Source organism: Neolamprologus multifasciatus, chromosome 7 (genome assembly GCF_963576455.1).
Source record: "Neolamprologus multifasciatus chromosome 7, fNeoMul1.2, whole genome shotgun sequence".
NCBI classification, from domain to species: Eukaryota; Metazoa; Chordata; class Actinopteri; order Cichliformes; family Cichlidae; genus Neolamprologus; species Neolamprologus multifasciatus.
Window position 1 is genome coordinate 66,069,725 of NC_140445.1, and position 25,278 is coordinate 66,095,002.

Sequence of the window (25,278 nt, forward strand, 5' to 3'; positions counted from 1 at the left end):
TTCCCCCTTTTCTTTAGAGTAACTTCTTTTTCTGCCCCCCCTCCCCCACCCCTTTCTGCTGTATTTTTTTCACAGGTGTCTGTAAGGCGGGGATTTACATTTTCTCAGGACAGGCAGCCCATGGAGAGAGGCCTGCTGGCAGATCAAAGGCTCCGGCTGTAAAACGATCTGAAAGAGTCCAGCATTAGCATCCATCAGGGTACCTTGAAAGCTCCCTGATCAGCCGAGAGGGAAGCTGAGGGCCCCCCAAAGTGAAAGCCCAGTCTGGAGAGGGGTGATGGAGGGGTGGAGGGAGGCTGGAAAGAGGGTACACGGAGAAGGAAAGGAGTAAAATTCCCATAATAAACTACAAATGTTTTGATTTCTCTGTTGGATTTGACCCCCGTCTCATCCCTTTACTCGTCCTCTCTCCTTTTCTTTATAGCGTTTAGACTGAGAACGTCTCCATCTGTGCACTGAGGCCAGAGTTTACTACTGGTCCCTGATGTCTGTGCAGTTACGACTGGTCTGGGTAGTGGACTGAAGTGAGGGATAGTGTGTGGGAGAAAGGTAGACCTGCTCCAAAGTATCTCTTTATAGCAGACAGTCGGCACTGTGGGAAATAACAGCAGCATAGAGGCGGCGTGCTGCACTTTATTGGAGTAAGCTTGTTCATAGTCTTGACATGGAGAGGTATCGAACATGTGTGATAGAGGTCGAGATTAGACCTGCGTTCCTGCTGCGTCCCAGTGCGTCAGTGTTTGCATCTTTTTCAGTAACAAAAGTAAATCTGCATCCTTTGGATTCAAATTCTCCCAGGAAACAAGTAATAGGGTCAAAATATACATTTAGTCAGTTTTAACCAGTGTTGGTCAAGTTACTTGAAAAAAGTAATCAGTAACTAATTACTGATTACTTCCCCAAAGAAGTAATCCCGTTACTTTACTGATTACTTATTTTCAAAAGTAATTAATTACTTAGTTACTTAGTTTCTTTTTAAAAACACGATTTACAACCTGAATAGGTGATAAAGTGATAGATCTTTCAGCCCAATTCTACTTTTTCTGCATAATCATCATACAAAATGTAATCAAATGGAAAAGTCTCTTTTTAAAACTTGTTTTATTAGTTTTACTCTTTTAACTTTATGCATTTGCAATTAGTTTAACATTTAAACCTATTTTCTGCACATTCCAGCACATAAAATAAAATATTGTGTGTGTTTACACTCAGTCTTTCAAATAGATGCAAGTAAAACACAGCAGAAAATAAATAAAGTCAAAGACTAGCGGTCCTGTTGCTCTATTTTCACCTGTAAAGCAGGAGTGGGGTAGGCGGAGGGTTACCCTGGTGCAGGTGTGCAGCGGTCAGTGGAAGAATCCGCGAGTTTCTCTGTGAGTTTCCCATTACGTCGTAGCTACTCGGTGCTTGTTTGGAAGTTTAGGGGTTTTTTCTCTGTAAAAAGAAGTTTTCTTCCCACGCACAACGGACACTAATGTTTTTGTCACTTTTTATGGAATCAAACTCAAAGTAAGGTCAGTACTTCCACGCTTTAAACGCTGCACGCTCATACTCTCTCTGCACTCGATATATGATCCATTGTTGATCTGCACACAGCTGTTGTCACGAACGTCGCACTCGCTTACGTCACTGTCATGAGACATTCTCGCAAAAAATCACGGTTTTAGTAACGCAGTAACGCAGCGTTCCTACGGGAAAGTAACGGTAATCTAATTACCTTTTTTGCAATAGTAATCCCTTACTTTACTCGTTACTTGAAAAAAGTAATCGGATTACAGTAACGCATTACAAGTAACGCATTACTGCCCATCTCTGGTTTTAACATATGTCGTTCTAATAAATGTAGACTTTAAATGACCTGTACTGTTTGTAGTTGCAATCTACACAGTGAATTTGTTTTAAAGCTTTTATTTTGAAATACCGTACCTGCCACTATTGATATAGTTTCCAAAAATGGCTCTAAAAAGGCTCTGAGAAAGCTTGTGTCTGGCCAATAAATCCCTCAATTTTGCCTGTCATGATACCATTCTTCATTTTGATGAAAAGGATTCAAGATTGAAGATTCTTTATTTGTCACGTGCGTAGTTATACAAGTACAACACGCAGTGAAATGTGACCTGATACGTAGCTCCTGATTCAACACACGGAGGATAGAAGCTCTCCGTGCTTACTCCTGAAGTCCAGCACCAGCTCTTTGGTCTTGCCGACCACGATGCCAGATTCTTCACTTCATCCATGTAGGCCACCTCATCATTGTTGAAGATGGCGCCCAACACCACTGTGTCGTCAGCAAACTATTGGAGCCATGAGTGGCCACGCAGAGCAGTGGCGAGAGGACACACCCCTGTGGTGCTCCTGTGTTGATGGTGATGCTGTTAGAGACGCCTCTACCCACCCTCACCACCTGAGTACTACCAACGAGGACGTCCAACACCCAAGCACACAAATGGCTGTTGAGTCCTGGATCCCTCAGCTTAGTGAACAGTCTACCGGGCACTATTGTGTCGCCCTGTTTCTCGTCCGTGTGGCTGAGGGTGGCGTACCGGACGTGGGCGATGGCATCCTCTAGCATCACAGCTTGGTCTGTGTCGCTACATATTGGCATATGCCTGTTATATTCATCCTCAAAGCCTCAGCTACCAAGTCTTTCTTTGACAGGATGTTGCCCAGTTTGTTGCAGAAACCATATAAATGTGAAGTAAATGTGACTGTTGAGTCAGACCTTTGGTTAAAAGTCCACTTACCCACAAACCAGTCCACCTACAGACTGCATGCCTAATAGAATCATTAGCATTTTAGCATTTTGAACCCTTACTATGGCATACAGTTAAGTTGGAAGTTTTTCACAAATGAGTCATGAGTGAATGAGTCAGAATTTATGGCAGTTGGTGTGTTACTAGTTTGTAGTGCCGACAGAAACATACTGGAGAGCTGCACTGTGTTTGAGGAGTTCTTAAAGCTACTTATTAAGAGATGTTCTTAATTTTCACGTAATATATGTGCACATATATGCACAAATGCTTGCTTTTATCAACATAAAGTGCACTGCACTGATCACACATATATACATACAAAGGCATCAGTTACACAGCCATCACTGAACACACTCGTTGTCACATCAGCGTGTATGTACACATCAAAATTCATGTAATGCATGCTTACACTAAGAAAAAGCCCGACTCAAGCACAATACTTCCCACGCAGAATCACCCAAACACACACTGGTTGTGCGCCACAGTGTGCAGCTTGCTGACATGTGTGCAGCCTCCTGTGTGCGGGACCAGAGCTGGATGCCACTGTCTCAGCGCAGTAATGGATGTCGCGTTTGTTGCACACAGATATACAGAGAGACCGACAGACAGTGGCGGGACTCAGCTCGGCTGTCCTGTCCAACCAAGGATGAGTTCCTCTTCTGTTTAGGGAAAGGGATGTGATCTCATTCTTTAAAAATCCAACCTATGTCGCTTGCCACTCATGACTTAATCCGGCCTTCTCCTTTGTGCAAAGTGCTCTCCCGTTCTCCACTTCTCCTCTTACTTCCTCTTACTCTTCGGCTCTGCCTGTATATCTTCTATCAGTGTGTTTGTGTCTCACGTCTTTCTGTGCTATTGATGAAAAAGGCCTTGTATTATGTGGGAGAGCAGCACATTTAATAAAAAAGATTAGACAGTACTTTGCAACTTTTTGAGAACATCATTATTTCCATCATGTAAAACCATCAGAGTCATCAACTCTGAATTAGTTCTGCAGCATGGCACTGAGCCAAACATACAGGCATAAAGTCCTCTCTGCAGAGAAAAGAAGGTCAAGGAGTTTTGCAGCGGCCTTCACAGAGCCCTCATCCCAACGTCATGGACTCAGTCCGGAATTACAAGAATTTTGCTGACAAAGCAAAATCTCAGATGCTTACAACAACTGTAGGGGCTTTAGCAAACGTCTATCAAATGCTACATACGTGACAGACAAGCTCAATGCAAATTCAGTGGTCATGTTTGCCAGCAGTGCTTTTAAGAGGAAATCCAAAAATGCTGAATGTCGTGAAAAATTTGGGCATTCCCCACATAGTCTGGTTCTTGGTATCACTATCAAGTGTAAAATTAGAAGGACAACAACACGTGGAAAATAAGATGTGGTGCAGTGAATTATAATAAGTGCTTCTAAACTCATGTTAAGCCCAAAATCAGTACTTTTTTAGGAGTGTGGAGTATTTGCATGGTGTTGCACATCTGGTGAGAGGTGCACAGACGAGGATGCAACACAGTCTGTTTGCAAACTCCGCATTTTCCTTTCTTGCCTTTTCGATATTGCTGCCCACTGAAAATAAAAAGTTGAATGTAATCATGTTACACATGAAGAAAGTTTCCAGCGAATGAAATACATTTTATTAGTTTATGTCAATTAAATCAATCATAAAAAGATATGTTTATGAGCACTGTGCTGACCGTTCACCCAGTCCGTCAACGGATGCATTTGAAAAAGTCCCCTGCATGTTTTTTGGACAAGAGAGGTGTCCAACCCGAATCTTTTGTGTTATTCTGAAAAACCATTGCGAGCATCTTCACTGCACAGCTGCTGGCCATGACTCGCACGCCCCCCCTCGTTGATTGGTCGGTAGTACTCAGAATCCAATCATGTAATCTTCTGCCGCTTTCAAAAGTAGATCAAAGCCAGAGAGTCAAAGGATTGTTTAAAATTCACTTGTCCTGTAAGAGATGAGTATTGTTGACCGTGCAGGAACACGTTCAGCCTTTCATCCTCTTTTCTGTACACGTCTTTTGTTTGGCACGTGTAGCTGCACGCTACATAGGATGTTCAAACAAAGGGAACACCTCTGATCAAGCTTAACGGCAGATTGTGCATCTGTTACTGTTTGTATGCGACATCGCTACATGTGGAACTGCAGCATGCTGCTCAAGCTTTAGCTACACCCACAGCAATATGAGTTCATCAGAGCAACAGTGATTAGAAGGCTACGTCCACACGTCCACGGGTATTTTTGAAAACGGAGATTTTCCGTTTTTGTTTTAAAAAATAATCCCGTCCACACGTAAAGGCAGAAATGAAGGAAAACGCTGCTAGGAACATGCCAAAGCAACAGGTGGCGATATATTCCTAACCGTGTAGAAATGTTGGCCAATCAGAAGTCTAGAAGCCTCGGTGGGAAAAAGTAAACAAAGCTGGGGCATAGAAGCAGAACCGAGTCGTATGTGTGGAGGGACAGTAACTGTGTGTGTGTATGTAAGCATTTAAACACTGCAGAGAGAACAAGTAACAGTAACAGTATTGTAGAAATTCATTTCACCGAAACAATAACGTGGCGCACAGTGTGACGTCAAAAAATGCGCACACCTTTGACGCTGCGTTTTCTCAGTTTTCTCAGTTTTTCTCGTCCACACGTAAATGCAAAAACGGAGTTTTCAAAAATATCCTCCCTGGCCGGATTTTTTAAAAATCTCCGTTTTCAGTGACCGAAAACGCCGTTTACGTGTGGACGAAAGGTGCAAACGCATAGAAAAATCTGCATTTTCAAAAATACCCGGGTACGTGTGGACGTAGCCTTAGTCTAAACAAGAATGGGCGTTTTCCAAAAACCTGATTCAAGATGGTGGTTTGTAAAATCTGGACCGTTAAACTGCGCTAGGAAAGTTGTAGGCTTGACTGTGTTGTGTTTAAATGAAAATCTGGACTTTTAACCTTCTTGATCTGTGTTTGTTGTGTTTTTCATATTCTTAAATATGTGATGAGTGTCTGCCTGGGTACAAATTACAGCCAAACACACAGACATATGTGTGGTTTCATATACTGTAGTATAACTAAGCTCAGGAGCCAGTGCTGTTAACCTGCACGTGAGGTTTAGTTTATCTGACATTAGCAACACGTCATTAAGGTTAGAGGTGGGAATCACCATACATCCCACGATACGGTATTATTGCAATTTTTAAAAATATTTTGCGATATTCAGATTCTGTACATAAAGGTAAACTTTATCAATATTCATTTTCTCTAATATCAAAGTCTCACACTCAGTCTTTCTCTCATTTCAGTTTGATTGTTGACAAACTGAACGGTTTGTATTACAGTCTAGTCCAACTTAACTGAACAACCATCTGGTACAATTATAGCTATTCTGAACTATGCAGTTTATGAAAACTATGCAGCCCCTTCAGCAACTGAAGAATTTGAAAGTAAATTAAAACAAAATATAATTTTACATTAAATAAAAAAGTTTTAAACTGAATTAAAATAAAACATGTCTTAAATTAAAATAAGTAAACTGTCATGTTTATTAAACACATTTGGACAGTGAAGGAATGTCAGGATTCTTGCTCAGAAAAAGGATCAACATGCTCTGAAGTCAGAGCACAAAAACCTTTTTGTAACAAAGTATCTATTTCTGCTGTCCCTGTATCCATACATTATTAGCAAACAAAATATCACCATGCTACACAGTATCCATTTTTCCCCCACCCCTAATTAAGGTGTCCACATAATAATATTATTACTCGATTGGAGTTCATGTGCTAAACTGCCCTGTCCGACACATTATTAGACATAAACAGAATCTTCACACGTTATTACTGAACCTTTCTCTCATCGTTGCCAGTGAGGCCTCATCTCCTCGCAGCATGTTCTGAATTGTCACAGTTTGTCAGGACAGCTGTCTGCATGCAGCAAGTGACCGTGGCACCTCATAACTCAAACTGCACGGCGAAACGAGAACCCGGCGGGCGAACTGGCACGTTGGAAACGATTTGTTGTTTGTTTAGCAAACATCAAACCTCTTCCCGATAATTTGCCGTTTCTCTTTCATTTTCTTTACCTGCGTATTAGTTCCCCGAGGCTGACACGGGCTGTCGTCCAATGCACATGTTAAAGAAATGAAAACACAATGGGAGGAGCTTCACGGTCAATAAAGACATGGGGGTTCTTGGGAGGACAATAATGGGACTAAATGACCTTGTTCTCCACGTGGTCAAACCCTTACACTGACTAAGTATACGAGCCCGGTGACGTATTGGGTCAGGTGGGAGTTTTCGGTTTTTCTTCTGTAGAAATTCTTGAATGGTTTTGGCTTTATGCTCTAGATCTTTATCATGTTAGGATACATCTCTTCTGCCAAGTTGCTGTCAGATGCTATTTGTGTATTTTCACAGGAATTCGTTGTTATTTCACTGATCTCTGAGTCACCTGCCTTTTATCGTCTTTAATGCACCACAAACCACAGCACGGTCTGCGCTCTACGGTCAAGACTACCAAAGTTTTTCATTTAATCATTTTCGGGGGGTCTTTGTTGTGTGTGTGTGTGTGTGTGTGTGTAGGGGGGGGGTCTTTGATACATTTTGTTGTTATTTGCTCTTTGTCGACATCTCTGGAGGCTGACATTGCGCAGCGTTTCTTGGTTTTTACAAAAACTTGAATTTCCGCTGAAGCGTTCCCATCTATCTGCACAGCTTGAGCCAGCAGGACCCTGTCCATGGTGTCACTGTGGGAGGATGCCCACTGTGGCTCTGATTAGTACATAGCACACCTGCTGATGGCTTCTGATGGTTGATTTCTACTCACCAATCTTCCTGCGTCTATTTTCGTCTTTGTGAAATTTCACAATCACATTTTTTCAGTTGCTCTGGTATTAGTTTTTCGTCTGCAGCTGTGGTGCATACATGTAGATTCAGACCCCTCATAAATACAAAAGTGAGAAAGTTCTGGTGCATCGAACAGTCACATGTTTTCTAACTCGTGTGTCTTTAATTGCAGGTGTACTCACTTTGGTTGCGGTTCTGCATGCAGTTTGATTAGTCCTGACCAGTTTTTGTTTTTATTGTAACAGGAAGAAATACAGTGTTGAAAGTAATATATGCATGCTATGAATTGAATTGAAATTTTATTTCAGTCAACAACAACAACAGATTATAATTTTACATAAAAGTACTCAAACAGTAACCGAAAAAGGAATAGGCTGAAGCCTTGTGGCTTATACTCATCCTCTCCCTTACCCCATAGAAATAATCAAATCCTTAACCAAGAAAATAAATAGCATTGATAAATAAGTTGTATAACAGTTTGAAAAGAAATCAATGATAAATCAAGAGATCAAAAAATTTTAACAAACCAAATTTCTATAACCTTGTATAATACTAATTTTTAAAATCTTCCTGAAGAATGACAAAGAAAAACACATCTTCAGTTCATCATTAAGTCCATCCCATAATTTCACTCCCAAAATCTATACTTAACATTTATTCTCACTTTAGGCATTTCAAACTTATAAGACCCCTTCAAATCATATTTTCCATCTCTTAGTTGAAACATACTTAAAATACAAATCAAAACATTCTTTTTAATCACTCGATATATCATTTCTAAAGTTTTAGAATATATAATGTCCATGAATTTTAACATAGATGATCCTACAAAAAACTGGTTGGTGGACTCCCTCTATCCAACTTTATTTATTATTCTAATAGCTCTTTTTTGCAATTTAAATATTGAATCCAAAAATGTTTTGTATGTGTTCCCCCAAATTTCTGCACAGTAGGTCATATAAGGAAAACAAAGGGAAGTATACAATAAATAAAGGCAGTTCTTATTCAAAAAATCTCGTTTTATAAAGAATAGAAACAGACTTGGATAATTTCCGTTTCACATGTTCTATGTGGGGCTTCCAACAAAGTTTATCATCACTCTCATACCTTTATGATTCTTTACAAACAATATTTTTTGTGTATCTGTGAATCCTCAAAGACGACTTCATCTGCACTTGGTTATGTTTGTCCCCTTCAAAGGGTTTCTAGTAAATCCTTCCTTAACCTCACAGAGGGGTATTTGCTGAACAATTTAAATAAATAATTCAAGTCCAATACTCATCAGCAAAGGTTCTTAAAGACATTGGCTTTGGGTTGCATTAGCTCCGCAGCCAAGCTTTGCTAAAAGTGGTTTCAAATAACCAAAAATCCTCCAAATCTACTGATATCTCTGATATGATGTTTTACAAACGTGTAGGAATAGAAAACAAGTCGTTGTGGTTTAATGTGAAGGTTGCCTGTGATCTGAAACTAAACACTTGATACTGATATCCAGTGTCCCGTCAAACAGCTTGCTATGTGGGTCCGCCATAGGCACCAGGCTTCCAGGCACCCCTGCCCCAAACCCCCAAACCCATCAGCATCATAACCTAAAAATTACTGTAATTACTCAAAGTGAATTTGTCATCCACTTGTTTGCTAATAAAAACTGCATTTCCCCAAGAATCGCAGTGAAACGCTGTGTTTACACGACCTTCTGGGGTAAACGCGTTCAGGCTTTTAGTCGTCTTTGTTACTTCTCCGTGGGACATTTCCCGATGACTTTTACTATCAGTAGCGTAAACAGCGTTGACCACACACCGCGCCCTCATCGGCGCACACACATTCAGCTGAGGAATGTCTCTCACATCAATCTTATCACTGTTTTGTCTGAGGGGCATCCGTGGAGAGCTTGGCGTTACGACTGATAGGATTTTTGGAATACACATCTCGCTATTCCCTTACTCATCCCCCTCTCATCCTGTCATTACCTCCTTCCATTTGGCACTCCCGCTTCCTTTTTCCCGTATTGTGTGTTCACGTCGTTCTTACCTGCGTTAGCATTGAAGCTCCTTCCTTAATTGAAGATGCGATAAAGATGTGCCTTTTCCTTTTTACGTTGCTGCTGTTCAGCACTTCTTCCAAGGCTATGCTGTTAAAACATTTTAGACGATACCTGGCTTTCCTCCGGTCAGAAATCCCTCGCAGCCAGCACTGCTACCTTGTTCCCAGGCCTACCTCCTGCAGCACCCTGACCCATAACAACAAACTGATTTATCCCTGATTGTTAGGCGGCCTCTGGAACTGCGTCTCGATTGGCTCCATATGAGAGGTCATCTATAACAATCATTTTCAGTGGCTCATTATTCCCAGGGCCAAACAACCCAAAGACCCAATTTCCTACCACACTGCTCATAAAAGTGACAGATGGCCAAAACCTGGAAAAGCTTTCCTATAATCGTTAGCCTGTCGAAATGCTAAATACAATGCTCTTTAGTATAGTGGAGGTTGGACTCCACTCACCCACTTCTTCCACCTTCACTAGCTTGTTCATTTTTTCCAAGTGAAGAATGTGAAGCACAGTATGTTTATTCGCTTTGGGCCATATTTAACCCAGTTCAGCTTTGCTGGTCTTCACATGGATCCAGTACACACAATATTAGCCAGGTAGATCGTCTCCCTCTACCTTAACATGGGGACAGCACTTAAAGTCGCATGGACCGACAAAGACCAAGACAATGTGCTCTTTCATCCCACAGACCTGCTACTCTGTGGTATTCAGGCTCATCCAGTCACTGTTGTGAGGGTCTTTCTTTCTGGGGAAGTGCCTGTGTGATAAATGTGTGGTTTGGAACAACAGCTGAGACTAAGACTTGGCTCGGGCTTCCCTGTTTTAGACACAAGTGTGGTTTCCTCATATCTTGGCTCTTTGTCATGAATGACCTCTTTCATTTTTCCCCTCCTTACAATAATAACCAAATTCCTCTACTCAGCATTTAAGGAAAAAATGTTTTTCTCATATTTGTTTCCACTTCTGTCTCTTTGGCGTGCTGAAATGCCAGGTCACTGTAGTCGCTGCACGTTGACTCGCAGGATTGTGTGTGGGCACGTTTTAATGGATGTTTGTTTGAAACGCGTTTAAAACATCCATCCACTAAAATAGTTCTCACTCTCTCTAGGTGAGCTTAGACATTGTGCTCAAAAATGTCACAAAGCATTAAATTAGATTCTGCAAAACTGTCCCTTCATACACGAACTTGGTCCGCTGCTTCCACGTTGCGCAACTTCCGTATCTTTTATGTTAAATAAATCATCTACCAAGCTCCAGCAGTCTGCACACTTTACCTTCAGTCGGTTCATTCATTCATTCTTTGCGTTGCCACTTCAACCAGCTATTCATCCTATAAAAATAGGGGGCCTAACCCCCATCTCCCTCAGCCATCTTTCATCCTGGTTTGTGGCCCTCCCATATGTTCCTCTAATCTCTCCCTTGTGTCTCTGAAATGTCAGCGCGGAGGAGTGAACATGTACTTGCTCGCTATGGATTTCTCATGGAATGCGCCATCTTCGGTTCACCCTGCAACTTTGCGTGTTTTGATAGGTGGTGATTATGGAGTATTTGTTTTCCTAGTGGGTGTGGGAACCCAACCTGTTAGTACACTACCAACGCGAGCGGGTTGCTGCTTCTTATGAAGTAGCCGTGCCTCATACGTGTTGAAGCACACAAGCGTGCTCTGATAATTAGATTAGATGGGATTAGATTGTATCTGTAATTAACCTGGAGGCCAGCTCGAGGTGTTTTTGTTGACCGTGGGAGGCAAAAAGAATGAACTGGTCCGTTGGGAAGAGAAAAACCTGTATTACTGGAGAGAGACGGGTGTCAGGCCAGATGCAGGATCAAAAATGTGGAGTGTTTACAGCTTTACGTCAAATTTCATAATGCACGAGCGTCTGACTTTTATGTGCAGGTTCAATTCCCATGCATGCATGAACGAGTATGGCTGCGTATGTGAGAGAGAGCGTGCATGCCTGGTTGGTTGTGTTTGAGAGCGAGCGCTCTAGGAAGTCACAGAGGTTAAGCCCCAACTATCTAACTCATTGGTGAACGGTGGAGGTCTGTGATCGGCGCTTAGTGGAGGAGGGGGGAAAAAAAACAGAGAATGAATGATGGAGGGAGGGGAAAAGGGAGGCCCCTGCAAGACAATTCCCCTGACATTGGGTCATTCACAGACACAGGAAATGCTTGACCTCACACCCTGAGAAATGTCCACAGCGGTCCACTTGTGTTAAAGGTGTAATTGGGCATAATTAGAAGCTGGCAGAGAGAGAGAAATGTGGACGGACTCGCACGCCCCACATGCCTTCGTTTGGCAGCCTGCGACACACCGGAGCCAAACTCTTACTGCACAGAGACGGCAAATACCATATCTAAACAAGCAGGGAAAGGTTCGCAGCAACAGGAATCCTTTCAGCTCGACTGCTGATTTTCCAGCTATAGCAAGAAAAGTCTTGATATTATTCCACTCGTGTGTAATCACGGGTGTGTACCAGACATGGCGACGGTCTTTTGCCATCCTCTAAACAAGAAAATATTCTGTTAATCGGTGCAGCAGATATTGCCTCTGCGCTCTGCTCCCCTTTGTTCTGGCCTCGTGTTCAGAGGTGCACATCAGCCTCTGGGCCCCTTGTTGATATTCTCCTTAACCATATGTTTCATCTTCGCTTTACCCTCCGTCGTATATTGCTTAACTCTCCTGTGTATGTCAAACACAGACGCCTGACATGAGCTCACCAAACACCCAGCTGCTTCCTTTCAGAGCCGAGGCAGGAATGCACTTTCGTTTGGGTCTTTCATTCATAAGAAATAAACCATCGACCCGCGTGCTGGTGCTTTAGCCTGCCAGCCGCTGATGTGATACTGGGTTTAGGTTGCAGGGGACTGACGGGGAGGGGCGAGTCTTGGGAACGGAAACCTGATGAATGGAGCACGAGGTGAAACTCTCTACAGAAACCTGAAGCCAATGAGACAAGTTTGCACTTTTGAAACTTGAAATTAGGCTCTTTATTCTCTGGTCGGAAAAACCACCAGCGAGAATGATCTGATTGGATTTAAAACGACAACAGAAGTGACAACAAGGGTGGAAACGCCGCATTCATCGTGAACGTTTCTTCACCTGGAGCCAAAATGGGTCGAGGAAGAACTATAAAAGAGATGGTGGGGCTACAAAGAGCAATTCATGAGAAGGGTTGGTGGAGCGAGCAGGGAGGGGGTGAGCAGGGAAGCCAGTGAAGTCAGTGATCACTCAGGAGGTCTGGAACTCTGACCTTTGACCCCATAGCAGAGCGGATACCACCATGGTGAAAATGTGAGAGGTTAGGTATGTGAGCCCCCCGAGCCCTGGCGGAAACCATTCCCCCCATGATGAATGGGATGTTAGCATTGACACAAATTGGCCCATAATAATGACACAAGGCCGCTAAGCACACAGACACGAAGTGACAGAGTGGGAATTACAGAATGAAAGAGCGAGAAGAGAAAGAGAAGAAGGAGAGATTTAAAAAAAGTTATTCAGGAAAGCATTACCTTACCCAGTGGGACAGCCGGGGAGGGGGAGGGGAGATTTATGACCCAAGGTATCTTTGGTGTTTTCTCTCCCCTCTTCCCAACGTTGGGATTGCAGAAAGTCCTGAAAGTCAGAGGACTCAGACACACTCAGAGGCAAATTGTGAGGCTGGCAGAGTCACACACCTTCTTGCCTTTGTTGCACCCCTGTGATGTCCGTCCTTAACCGCCCTCGCTCTTTTCCTCTCAATCCGTGCCCAGTGACCCGAGAGTTCACGCCACCATAAAATACAGTACATGTCTCGCTGAAAATAGATGCTGCATTTGCATTGTGACAGCAGAAGAAAACACTGGCATCTTTTTGTAGCTTTGCATGTTTTTTTCCTCTTCCTTTCACTAAACAAGCATCTCTCTGTCTTTTAGGAAACACATGTATTAGATTAGGCATGTTGGGAGGCAAGGGTCACACTCCTGTCAGTAATTGAAATGCGATTATGTATGAGCTAACATGATTACGGGGGTGAGGGGCTGAAGGGAGCGGGTGATTGAAAGGTGAACGCCAGCTTGTGATGTACGGCTGCTGAGACATTCCAGAGGTAATGGAATATGAATGAGTTTCCCGTTTTGATCCTGATGGAGACTGATCGTAGTTCACAGTATCTCTGCAGTCTGAAAACACGTATCAATCATTGTGGAGTTACTTTAGTTTGGTTGTCTTCTCCAGTCGACTAATTTCCTAGTAAATAACAATTAATCTGGGACTGAATCAAGGATGTGCTGGGGTTCGGTTGTCAGCACGATCACGTGGGGCAACGCACGCGTCGGAGTAATATCGCACGCTTTCTTTATCGATGCTGATTTAGGTCCCTGTGAGTAGCTCTACATCAACAACGCCGGACCACCACCTCTTTGCAAGCAAACATTTTTCAAAATGAACAGTTTGCTGCGGTCGTAGTTTGGTTGTGTTTTAACACAGAAATAACCTGATTTGGTTTAAGTCCTACAGCTACACCAGAGACTGAGGTGTTTCTACCAGACGTGGAGACAGCTGTGACTTGAGAGGGTTTACTTCATCAATCACTTCCTATAATGCTAATTGCTAATTGGGTGATGTTTCAGGAGTGGGGGGGTGTTTGCAACTTCCACCAAGCATAAAAAGTCATGTCAAAGAAAAAGAAAATGGAAGATATTATTACTAAAGTTCAAACATGTTCTGGTCATGTAGTCTGGGGCTACTATGGGTGTTTCTGAAGAAATGTTATGCTTGTGGTTTGTTGGCTTTGCAGCTCATGGCTCATCAGTTACAAGTTAGAACTTGTGGTCCCTGATGCTGTAAAACATCATACGCTGCTGACTCATTTTCATATATTTAATAACTCCAAAGCCCAAAAGCCAAGTCTTGATCTCGGTGAACGGCCTCGCCGTCGCCTCCTGCCCGGTTATGTAAAAGAGCATCAGTGCACCACAGATGAGCCTTTTTGCAGGAAAGCACAAAGTAGAAACTTGATGTTTGTTGTCAACGCAGACTGTTTTCTTAGTCTAAGCCAATCAGAATATGCTCTGGCCTCTTTACTTGTTCATTTATATGACTGACAGCATGCTGTGCTCTTGCATTTTGAGATTATTTCATCTTTAGGTGATGTCTATAAGTACTGCATCCTGTTTTGTTTTCCCACTTCCACCTTAGCTTAGCTGATTTGCTAGCATTGTGCTGGCTTGAGGGCTGAGCCTCCAGTCTTTTGTTCAGCTCTCTTTGTCTGCCTCTCCCCATCATGCTGCAGCAGGACCTTTGCTGGGCTGTTTTTTACCATAAACATTCTGGCATTAGGCCTCCACGTTGATGTTGTGTCAACTGATACTTTCAATGTTTCAATCAGCGATGTATGTACCAGCCGGGAAAAAGTAAAAATATTTACGGGGCAAAAACATGTGAGCTGGTGAAGTAAAAGTTGCTCACAGCTGGTTAACAGAAAAACAACCTCAAGGATAAAAACTCAGTGGACGTAAAACACCCTCGGAGCAGTTTTTATTTAAACGGGGGCTTAATGTGTGTGTGCCATAGAGCTGCAGACAAATGTGGCATAAGGTAGAAGTCCATGAAAGAAAACTGAGAACAGAGAAAAACTACAAGTTACAGAACAGCTGTCTGACGTAGAGATTGCATTTTTGTAAGAAAACATATGTGATTATCTTTATTTCCAGTTACAGAGAAAGCAGAGGAAAAGAAAAACACACAAAATAAATAAGTAGTGAGTTAGTAGCAGAGGTTACTGACACACTGGTTTGTCTCTTCAGTTCAGTTTGTTATCCGGTCGTTCAGTCTGACGTCACTAGTCGTGTCTGGGCCTAAACTCCGCTGCAGGTCCATATATCAAACGATCACTGTGGCATTACTGAGAGTTGAAAAACTGTCTAAAGTCTTTGATCTTTAATAAAATGATCAGCGTTCTGCTCTACCAGGTGTAACAATTGAGTTTAACATCCAGGCATCCATGAAAACCGAATTTATGACATTTAACGGAGTTAGAAGTTAGCAGGAAGTTAGCTCGCTAGCTTCTATCTAAATACAATATAGCATGTCCTGACTGCGGGGTTTTGGAAACAAATTCAAACGTACAGCTCTGTTATCACTTCCAACATAAATGAAGACAGAAAGCTAAACAGCAGTGATGTTTGTAGGGTTACTGAAGTTTGGCTAGCTGTAGCTAATGATGTGCTACGTGACCGCTAGCGACACAGCTATGTTAGCATAGCATAAACAAGCTAACGTTTTTTCCACTCGATAAAAGTTAACGTGAGTGTTCTCGGTGGTCAGGAACAAATGTAATCGCATGACAGGATGCTGTAAAAGGACCAAATTTCAGCCAGGAGAACAACTGAGATAATCCATCCACAATACGAGGTTAGTCATTCATATACTGCTGCATGGGCTGGGCTGTAGTTACATCCTAAGGTTTTAAAAACTGAGCTTAAATAAATGATTAGCGGTAATAAAAGCTAATAAAAGCTCAGTAAAGTCTCATTACTCAGAGTTGAAAAACTGTCTAAAGTCTTTCATCTTTAATAAAATGATCAGCGTTCTGCTCTACCAGGTGTAACAATTGAGTTTAACATCCAGGCATCCATGAAAACGGAATTTATGACATTTAACGGAGTTAGAAGTTAGCAGGAAGTTAGCTCGCTAGCTTCTATCTAAATACAATATAGTATGTCCTGACTGCGGGGTTTTGGAAACAAATTCAAACGTACAGCTCTGTTATCACTTCCAACATAAATGAAGACAGAAAACTAAACAGCAGTGACGTTTGTAGGGTTACTGAAGTTTGGCTAGCTGGTATATAATGTTGTGCGACGTGACCGCTAGCGACACAGCTATGTTAGCATAGCATAAACAAGCTAACGTTTTTTCCACTCGATAAAAGTTAACGTGAGTGTTCTCGGTGGTCAGGAACAAATGTAATCGCATGGCAGGATGCTGTAAAAAGACCAAACTTCAGCCAGGAGAACAATTTAGATAATCCATCCACAATACGAGGTTAGTCATTCATATACTGCTGCATGGGCTGGGCTGTAGTTACATCCTAAGGTTTTAAAAACTGAGCTTAAATAAATGATTAGCGGTAATAAAAGCCGAGGGAGGTCAACAGTGATCACTGACTGTTTTAGGAGCTTTTTGAGATTAAATAGAAGAAAATACAAAACATTAAACATGTTAACAACACAAAAGCCATATTAAACGCAGACTACTTTAGGCCCGGAAGTAGGATTCGTCACGTCATCACTTAACAACCGGATAGCAGTGTAGGCCTTTTTTGTGGGCGGAGCTGAACTAGCCCCACGACATAAACGGTGACAGAGCGTGGCGTTCACTTTTCCAGAAATGTAACAACATGTTGCTTTAACACAGACTATAAAGTCTGTTTAGCATAGAAATAAAGTTTGTGACTGGCACAGCGACCTCAGCAAATCACAGTCTTACTAGGCTCCACTTTATTATCTTATGGTCTTTACCATTTATAACACTAAGTGACTTAAGGCGACTGTTGTTGTGCTGTGTGCTGTATAAATAAAGTTGAACTGAATGAACTGTATCTGGCTTGCAAGATGTTAAAGAGTGAGACATGGGCCATGTATAGACTCAGTGAGCTTTGAGGGTTTCTCTTGTTCCTGTGTTTCAGTTTCACTTACTGCAGCTATGATTCAATATTTAATGGCTTTAATGGCACAAAGCACATCATATAGAGCGAGTATAAATGTCATGCCGTTGTCTACTTGTGTAGGCTACTGTGTAGGTTCTCTAAGGAGAAGAATGAGGTTTGGGGATGTCCAGACTCTTCCAGTGTTTCATCTCACTAACCAGAGGCGAAACACTGGAAAGATTTCTTCTTTTTGTTGATGAGGGAGAAAAAATGAGTTCAACAACCTTGCAAGAATACAAAGGCAACATTAGTATGAGCACGTTTGTCTAGTTTTGGAGATGGATGATTTCACTTTGGGAGTTTTGCGTTTCCTTAGAAGCTCCAGCTCACCCAACCAGTCTCCTGAAGTGCTCCTTTCATTCGTAAAGGTCAAGGTTGTTCCGGATTCAAAGAAGAGAAGAGGTGTAAAACTAAACTGCCATCAAGGATTGTTCTGAACTCACACAATAACTCATCATTCTGCAGCACAAGAGTTGCACCTGACTAACCTGATGACACACTCCCCGTGAGCAGTCAGGTTACAGTGCTCTAGATGTGGCTCAAAGTGCAGCTTTGCTCATATCCGGCACTTTCAGAATCAATACCTTCAGCAGACATTTGTTGCGCCTTATTCTAATTGGGTATAAGAGATCGTCACATCTGCAAAACCCTGAGAGAGCACGCCTGCAGAGGCGCTGCAGATAGTCTGATAAGAGTAAACTCATCACAAGCTGGCACACAACAAACAGGTGCAACCAACAAACACAGGAACTGGTTGTTTTTTTCCCTGAAACGGGTCGCCTCCTCCAGCTGTCAGTGCTACGCTATCGACTGATATTCATTTCTCTTCCAGATCAAAAATAGTTTGGCATTTGTGGGGACAGAAGTTCCTCAGTAACAGTGGCTGAAGAAGAAAATCCCCAGCATTCTCACAGATGTTTTACTGCAGCGACTTGGATAGCCTTAATAGCTACTGAACAGTTTCCCCAGTGTTTAATTTTTACATACTAGTATATTAGATCTAGTACTCGTAGTACTAGTGTTTGTTTTTAAATCTAACGCTTGCATATCTTCTAAATTGCACAGGATATACACCAATTATCGTCTCCACCTGGCACCACCTTCCAAAAGATTATGCTAGACCATGTATACCATCATGGCAGCGGCACTGCCTGCTGACTGGAGCCTCCCTCAGTGGGACAGGATAACCTCCACACCTCCAAAACTCCTCAGGAACCGCTTGATGAATCAGACCCAGGAAATGACTCCCTATACTCCCCAACGGTCCAGAACTGAAGGGCGAACGCACCAAAGCAAAGCTATCTGCTAAGATTGAACGTGTTGCGTTCCAGGATGCTCTTCTGCATACCTCGGTCGCAGCGAGCGGCAGCTTGAAGTACTCTGATCGTTGTTTGATTCCCAGTAAGACATTTTTGCCCAGAGAACTGTCACTAACTGGATATCTTTTCAAACAATGTGGGTCTGTGGGAAAATCCCAGTCGAGCGGCAGTTTGTGCAACACTCCACGCCTGCATGCCCAAACGCCGCATTAACAAACCACTGAGCAGGTGTACCTAATGAAGTGTCCATGAGGACTGAGAGATATTCTTACACATTGTGAAAAAAGGAGTAAATCATTTACTAATGTATTATATATTTTAATGAACACACCGCTGTTCCCGAGAAATATTTTGAAGGTGATGTGTCGTTTTCCTGTGGCTGGTCTGTTGCACAGTATAATTACTGCCCACTATTCCATTCATACATTTTCTTGAGCTGCACATCCAGGTCAGGGTTGTGGCCGATTGAACACGAGAGCAGATCCACACAGTTGAATAATACGTATAAATATTAGAGGTGGGAATCACCATACATCCCACGATACGATATTATTGCAATTTTTTTAAATATTTTGCGATATTCAGATTCTGTACATAAAGGTAAACTTTATCAATATTCATTTTCTCTAATATCAAAGTCTCACACTCAGTCTTTCTCTCATTTCAGTTTGATTGTTGACAAACTGAACGGTTTGTATTACAGTCTAGTCCAACTTAACTGAATCAACCATCTGGTACAATTATAGCTATTCTGAACTATGCAGTTTATGAAAACTATGCAGCCCCTTCAGCAACTGAAGAATTTGAAAGTAAATGAAAACAAAATATAATTTTACATTAAATAAAAAGTTTTAAACTTAATTAAAATAAAACATGTCTTAAATTAAAATAAGTAAACTGTCATGTTTATTAAACACATTTGGACAGTGAAGGAATGTCAGGATTCTTGCTCAGAAAAAGGATCAACATGCTCTGAAGTCAGAGCACAAAAACCTTTTTGTAACAAAGTATCGATTTCTGCTGTCCCTGTATCGATACATTATTAGCAAACAAAATATCACCATGCTACACAGTATCCATTTTTTCCCCACCCCTAATGAATATAGAAACATTTTAAAGAAACGAGCAGTGGTCAGTGTGTATTGTTTGAACTCGTTTTGTTTTCCCTGTTGCACGTTTGTCTTGAATAATTTCACTCACAGTGATCGGTCAGATTCTCTGTCCCACAAATACAAACGTTGTGTTAAAACAGCGGCCACAAGGACATCAAATGGAAAATTTCCAGTCATGCTTGTATCTGCTGCTCAAGTTGCTCACACCACCCTGACATGTGATTTCCAACAGCCACAATACTACAGCCACCGACGGGTGGAGTGAAAACACCAATCATCTGGATACGACACAATTGACTGTCTGAAGCCTCGGGTCCCGGCGTTCACGTGGAGCTACTTTCACCGTAGCAGCAGACCAAACATACGCCCCCGTGACAACGACACATGCTGTTTTGGCTTTCGCTGATGTTAAACGATTGTTAGCTGTTCACATTTCAAACATAATCACCGACAGATTGCTGCCATCCTTGAAATTCTACAAAAATGACATTAGTGCATCGGTCCTCGAGTTGCTATGTGAAACCTTTTCAAAGCTTCTATTTATTGTCGATGATTCACCGTCACATTTTGGCCAAAGTAGGTCAGCAGGCATCTCATAAACTGTGTTGTTTGTTTGCTGTTTCTGCTTCTTGAATAGTTTCGGTTTAAAAAAGGCGAGTGAGTTTTACGTTGATTTAAAGCGACTTCATTAATGTCGTTGAATTTTACAGTCGTTTAGTCGTTTTCCTGTGAGTCAGCAGCACCCACGTACCAGTTGTCCCACATTAGACGTACAGCATAGATACTCTGACCTCTGCCACTTATTGTGGACTAGGGATTATTCCTAGTGGCTCTCCTTCCTGCTCCCATTTATCTTTCTTTCACCTCCTGATACCCCCAACCCCACGCCTTTGCTCTCTTCTGTAATGTCTCAGCTGTTGCCTGCAGGCAGGGCTCTCTGACTGAGTGCCTGCTCTGTTATGGGTTCATTGGGCTGGTATGCAGCAGGAATCTTTGGATCAAGGTAATTTCACACTGTTCAACTTTTTCCCAGGCTGTTAAGCTTCCCTTTACCTTTGTGCCACTCGGAGAGCGAGATAGGGAGCGACACATGTAGCCGTTAAACATACACAGCGGCTCAGAGGCTGACGCCACCGGCAGAGGCTCCAAAGATACGGCCTGTAAATTAAAGTCCGACACCTCAGTTTCCCAAAAGGATCAGATTATTGTGTGGTGGTGGGGAGTGCCGTGCACATTCATTCGTCTCTATCACTGATCAGAAGATCAGATACTCTGTGTGGGTGTGTGTCGTGTCTGCTTTTCTATTTTCGTGCATTTCTCATCAGATGTTTCTGCTTCCTGCAGCTTCTCTCTCACACGTGTGATTTCTGCATGAAGCGCTTCGTCCCAAAGCAGAGCACTCAGTGTTATTATTAGTGTCAGCAGGCAGACGAGCACCTGATGGAGCTGAAAAAGGAGGGAAACCCTCGAATTGTTGGAGCAATCGTGTGCTCCTGTGCCATCTGTTACCATCTGCAGGAGAGAGAGAGAAACAAGGGCAACAGAAAGCAGTACTAGACGCTGCGTGCGCTCAGGTGTTCAACATATTTGTGTTTTGGGTTTATTTTTAATGGTTTGGGTTATTTTTGTAACGGTGTAGTTATGTTTTTTCATGTTTACGAGCTGTGCCATCTGTTTGACACACTCAGCGTAAAGAGGGCGCAGTGTGTGAATCATAGGTTAACTACTTACTGGGTTATACTTATTGACTCGCTCTGTCTGTTTGTTGTGCGTTTGTGTATTTTCTAATATTCAAACGCATTCGGGCTTTGCTGACGAGCTGTGAATCTCTTTGACCTCTAGTCCTGTTTTAGTCTAAGCTTGTTGTGATCTCAACTGGAAGTCCGCAGGATGTTGATCCTCCCGAAGCACCAACAGACACAATTTTAAAACATTTTTGGGCAAAAAGTCCTTGCGTTCTGTTTGTATCAAGGCTGGATTAGCAATGCCTTTGTTGTTGCTGGGCATAGTGAAAAGGGGGGAGCGATAGGCTGGAACAGTGATGCAGTATCAGCGAGCAGCTGTTGAATGAGTGACAAAGTCAAGGGCTAGTGATACGAACATGGGAAAATCCTGGAGGAGCTGGAGGGGAAGAGAGCGGCAGCAGCTGAGGCAGCCTGAGTGCAGAAGAATCCAGTGTTGCTGTTACGCAGGCGAGAAAGTCGTGAAATATTCACTTATTTAGGAGCTGGAGCTCAAACCTGCCGCTGTAGCTGGCTTCTTTTTCCCCAGGCTTGATGACAGTATTTGAGGTTGTTGGTGGGGTTGAAAAGACGGGGTCAAGCATGTGAAGGGGGAGGGATGGAAGCAGGGATGGAGCGCTGGGGTGGAGGAGTGGAAGAGAGATAAATGAATACCAGACGCTTTATGTCTTGTGTAAACTGAAGGTTTGCCCGAATCTGCCAGTGACACACCGTCCATGTCACAGATTCTAGAGAGAAGCATTTCAGTCTCTCTCAAGCTGTCACTCACACCTGTGATGGATTAAAAGTAAGACTGTGTTTAGTTATTGCTTTTGCTTTGTTTCAGCTGTCCTGCATGGCTGATTGTCTATGAAGAGATAAGCAATCTTTTTCAAAGGGGAAATGTCACTGTAGTCACCCGAGTCTCTCACCCGAGTTTTTCACCCAAGTCTCTCACCCAAGTCTTTCACCCGAGTCTCTCATCTGAGTCTCTCACCTGAGTCTCTCACCCGACTCTTTCACCCGAGTCTTTCACCCGAGTCTCTCACCCGAGTTTTTCACCCAAGTCTCTCACCCGAGTCTCTCACCCGACTCTTTCACCCGAGTCTCTCACCCGAGTCTCTCACCCGACTCTTTCACCCGAGTCTCTCACCCGAGTCTCTCACCCAAGTCTCTCACCCGAGTCTCTCGCCCGACTCTTTCGCCCGACTCTTTCGCCCGACTCTTTCACCCGAGTCTCTCACCCGACTCTTTCACCCGAGTCTCTCACCCGACTCTTTCGCCCGAGTCTCTCACCCGAGTCTCTCACCCGAGTCTTTCACCTGACTTTTTTGTCTCGCTGCTTTGGCAGGACAGACAAAGATGATCTTTTTAATTAATTAATTAATTAATTAATAACTTCAATAACTTTTTCACATTATTACCTTCTGTACCTGCTCTGTTTTAAAAATTGTTTGCAGAACATTACTACAAGCAAGGTTGTAGTAAGAAGAGAAGAGAACATTTCCCTTGGTCAGTGTGTGCACCTCATGTGGATGTCATCTTTCCAACATGTGCGTTGTTTAAAGTAATGATCCTTCCTGCTGTCTGCACTCACTGCAGCCGTAGCTGTGACGTAAGCCTTTGGGTGGAGAGAGATTTCAAAATGATTTTCTTTTTCATGTTGTCCTTTCAAGTGCCCAAGAAACACTTTGACATTGTGTTACTCAAACTAAAAGGATATGTTTCACCTGAAGGAGCTGCTGGTGGTGAAATCATCTTAAAAATGACCGTTATTGGTGTTACAGTGTAATAATAATAATAATAATAATAATAATAATAATAATATATAATATAATTCTTATACTTATTAGTGCAACAGACAGCGTAACAGGGAAATTGTTCATGAGTGGATACAAATACTAAAGCTGATAATACACTCTTCAGGGTTACTCTGTTTGAAAATTCAAGATGGCTGCCCTTTTAAAGATGGCTGCCCTTTTAAAGATGGCTGCCCTTTTCACAATGGCCATCTACTCGCATTTTTGTGTATTTTTAATTCAAAACAATTAAAAAGATTTGCTTAAAAGGACATCGTGGTGCAGTAGCAGAGGGAGCACTTTGTTTCCTCGCTGTTTATCCGTCGTTCACTCTCGGGTTGATCGTTAAAGGTGGCTTACAGGAGCCAATAATTAGAGCTAGTTGTCAGCTGTTCGGTTAGCTGGTGATGCTGGTTCCTCCAGTCTGCATGTTGGACAACATGCTAAGCTCCAAACTGTCCCTGATGCATTCAGCAAGGTGTGCAATTTTGCTTGCATGTAGTGCACGTCCAGTTTATAAAAAGTGCTTTGAGTGCTTGGTAAGAATCCGGTCTTTAAGTATGAACCCTGCTTCCAGGTCCAAACTGCTCTGCGTTTATTAAGGCTGTAGTGTTTTTAACATGCTTTGTATCTTGTTCTATTTAATCTGAACAAGCTCCTAAAAACAGCCAGTGATCACTGTCGGCCTCTCTGGGTTTTATTGCTGCTATTCATTTTAAAGCTCAGTGTTTAAACCCTTCCACTGTAACTACAGCCCAGCCCATGCAGCAGTTATTAATAACTAACCTCGTATTGTGGATGGATTATCTCAGTTGTTCTCCTGACTGAAGTTTGGTCCGTTTACAGCATCCTGCCATGCGATTGCATTTGTCTCTAACCACCAGGAACGCTCACGTTAACTTTTATCGAGTGGAAAAAAGTTAGCTTCACTGTGTTTATGCTAACATAGCTGTGTAGCTAGCTACCACGTAGCACGTCATTATATAGCAGCTAGCCCAACTTCAGTAACCCTACAAATGTCACTGCTGTTTAGTTTTCTGTCTTCATTTATGTTGGAAGTGACAGCAGAGCTGTACGTTTGAATTTTTTCAGAAATCTCTCAGTCAAACATGCTATATCATGTTTAGGTGGAAGCTAGCGAGCTAACTTCCTGCTAACTTCTAACTCTGTTAAACTTCATAAATTCTGTTTTCCTGGATGTTAAACCTGGTAGAGCAGCCACACTGATCATTTTATTACAGATGAAAGAATTTAGACAGTTTTAAACTCTCAGTGATGCTGCAGTGTTCGTTTGACTTTGGGACCTGGAAATGGCTAATGACGTCAGACTTAAAGACCGGATAGGAAAAATAGGATTCCATTTATGTTCCGGTAAATCACTTGACTGAATGGCTGATTCAATTCAGTTTTATTTATACAGCGCCAAATCACAACAACAGTCGCCTCAAGGTGCTTTATACTGTAAGGTAGACTCTACAATAATACACACAGAGAAAAACCCAACAATCATATGACCCCCTATGAGCAAGCACTTTGGCGACAGTGGGAAGGAAAAACTCCCTTTTAACAAGAAGAAACCTCCAGCGGAACCAGGCTCAGGGAGGGGCGGGGCCATCTGGATTAATTAATTTACACAGACAATTAACAGATGTTGTTGAAGTCAATGCTGTAAAACTCAGCTTTGGGTTCAGTATCGACTGTTTTCGCTCAGTTGATGCTGATTCTGTGCTGGAAAAGTTATCTGAAGACAGATAACTGGTAAAAAACAGTTTAAGCTTCACCCAAGGTAAATGTGTAAAGCGCTATATGAATACAGGCCATTTACCATGCATAAAATTTTGAATCTGAATTGAATCACAAAGCACTTAATTGCTGCTTGATGAATGTTTAATGTCTAAAACAAACTGTTTGAGTCACAGGTCGATAATAAAAGTAGAAACAAACAAGTCTTTGTGATTGTCTTGAATTTTCCTCGAGACCAAGAACCAAATTTTTTTTCCCCT

At 42.4% G+C, this 25,278-nt stretch overlaps 1 protein-coding gene and 1 long non-coding RNA gene across 4 annotated transcripts in view; one reads left to right on the forward strand and one right to left on the reverse strand.

The window, feature by feature from the left end:
• Nucleotides 1–24,040, forward strand: part of LOC146515931 (uncharacterized) — a 112,448-nt gene extending 88,408 nt beyond the window's left edge. For 2 of the 3 annotated variants that reach the window (XR_014875037.1, XR_014875038.1), the window contains one exon: nt 76–5,558. This is a non-coding gene — a long non-coding RNA (uncharacterized LOC146515931). Of the gene's footprint in view, nt 1–75; nt 5,559–5,894 lie in introns of those variants that run through there. The other variant, XR_014875039.1, reaches the window with a different exon arrangement.
• Nucleotides 1–25,278, reverse strand: part of ferry3 (FERRY endosomal RAB5 effector complex subunit 3) — a 231,544-nt gene that overhangs the window by 89,420 nt on the left and 116,846 nt on the right. The gene's annotated exons all lie outside the window — the stretch shown is intronic.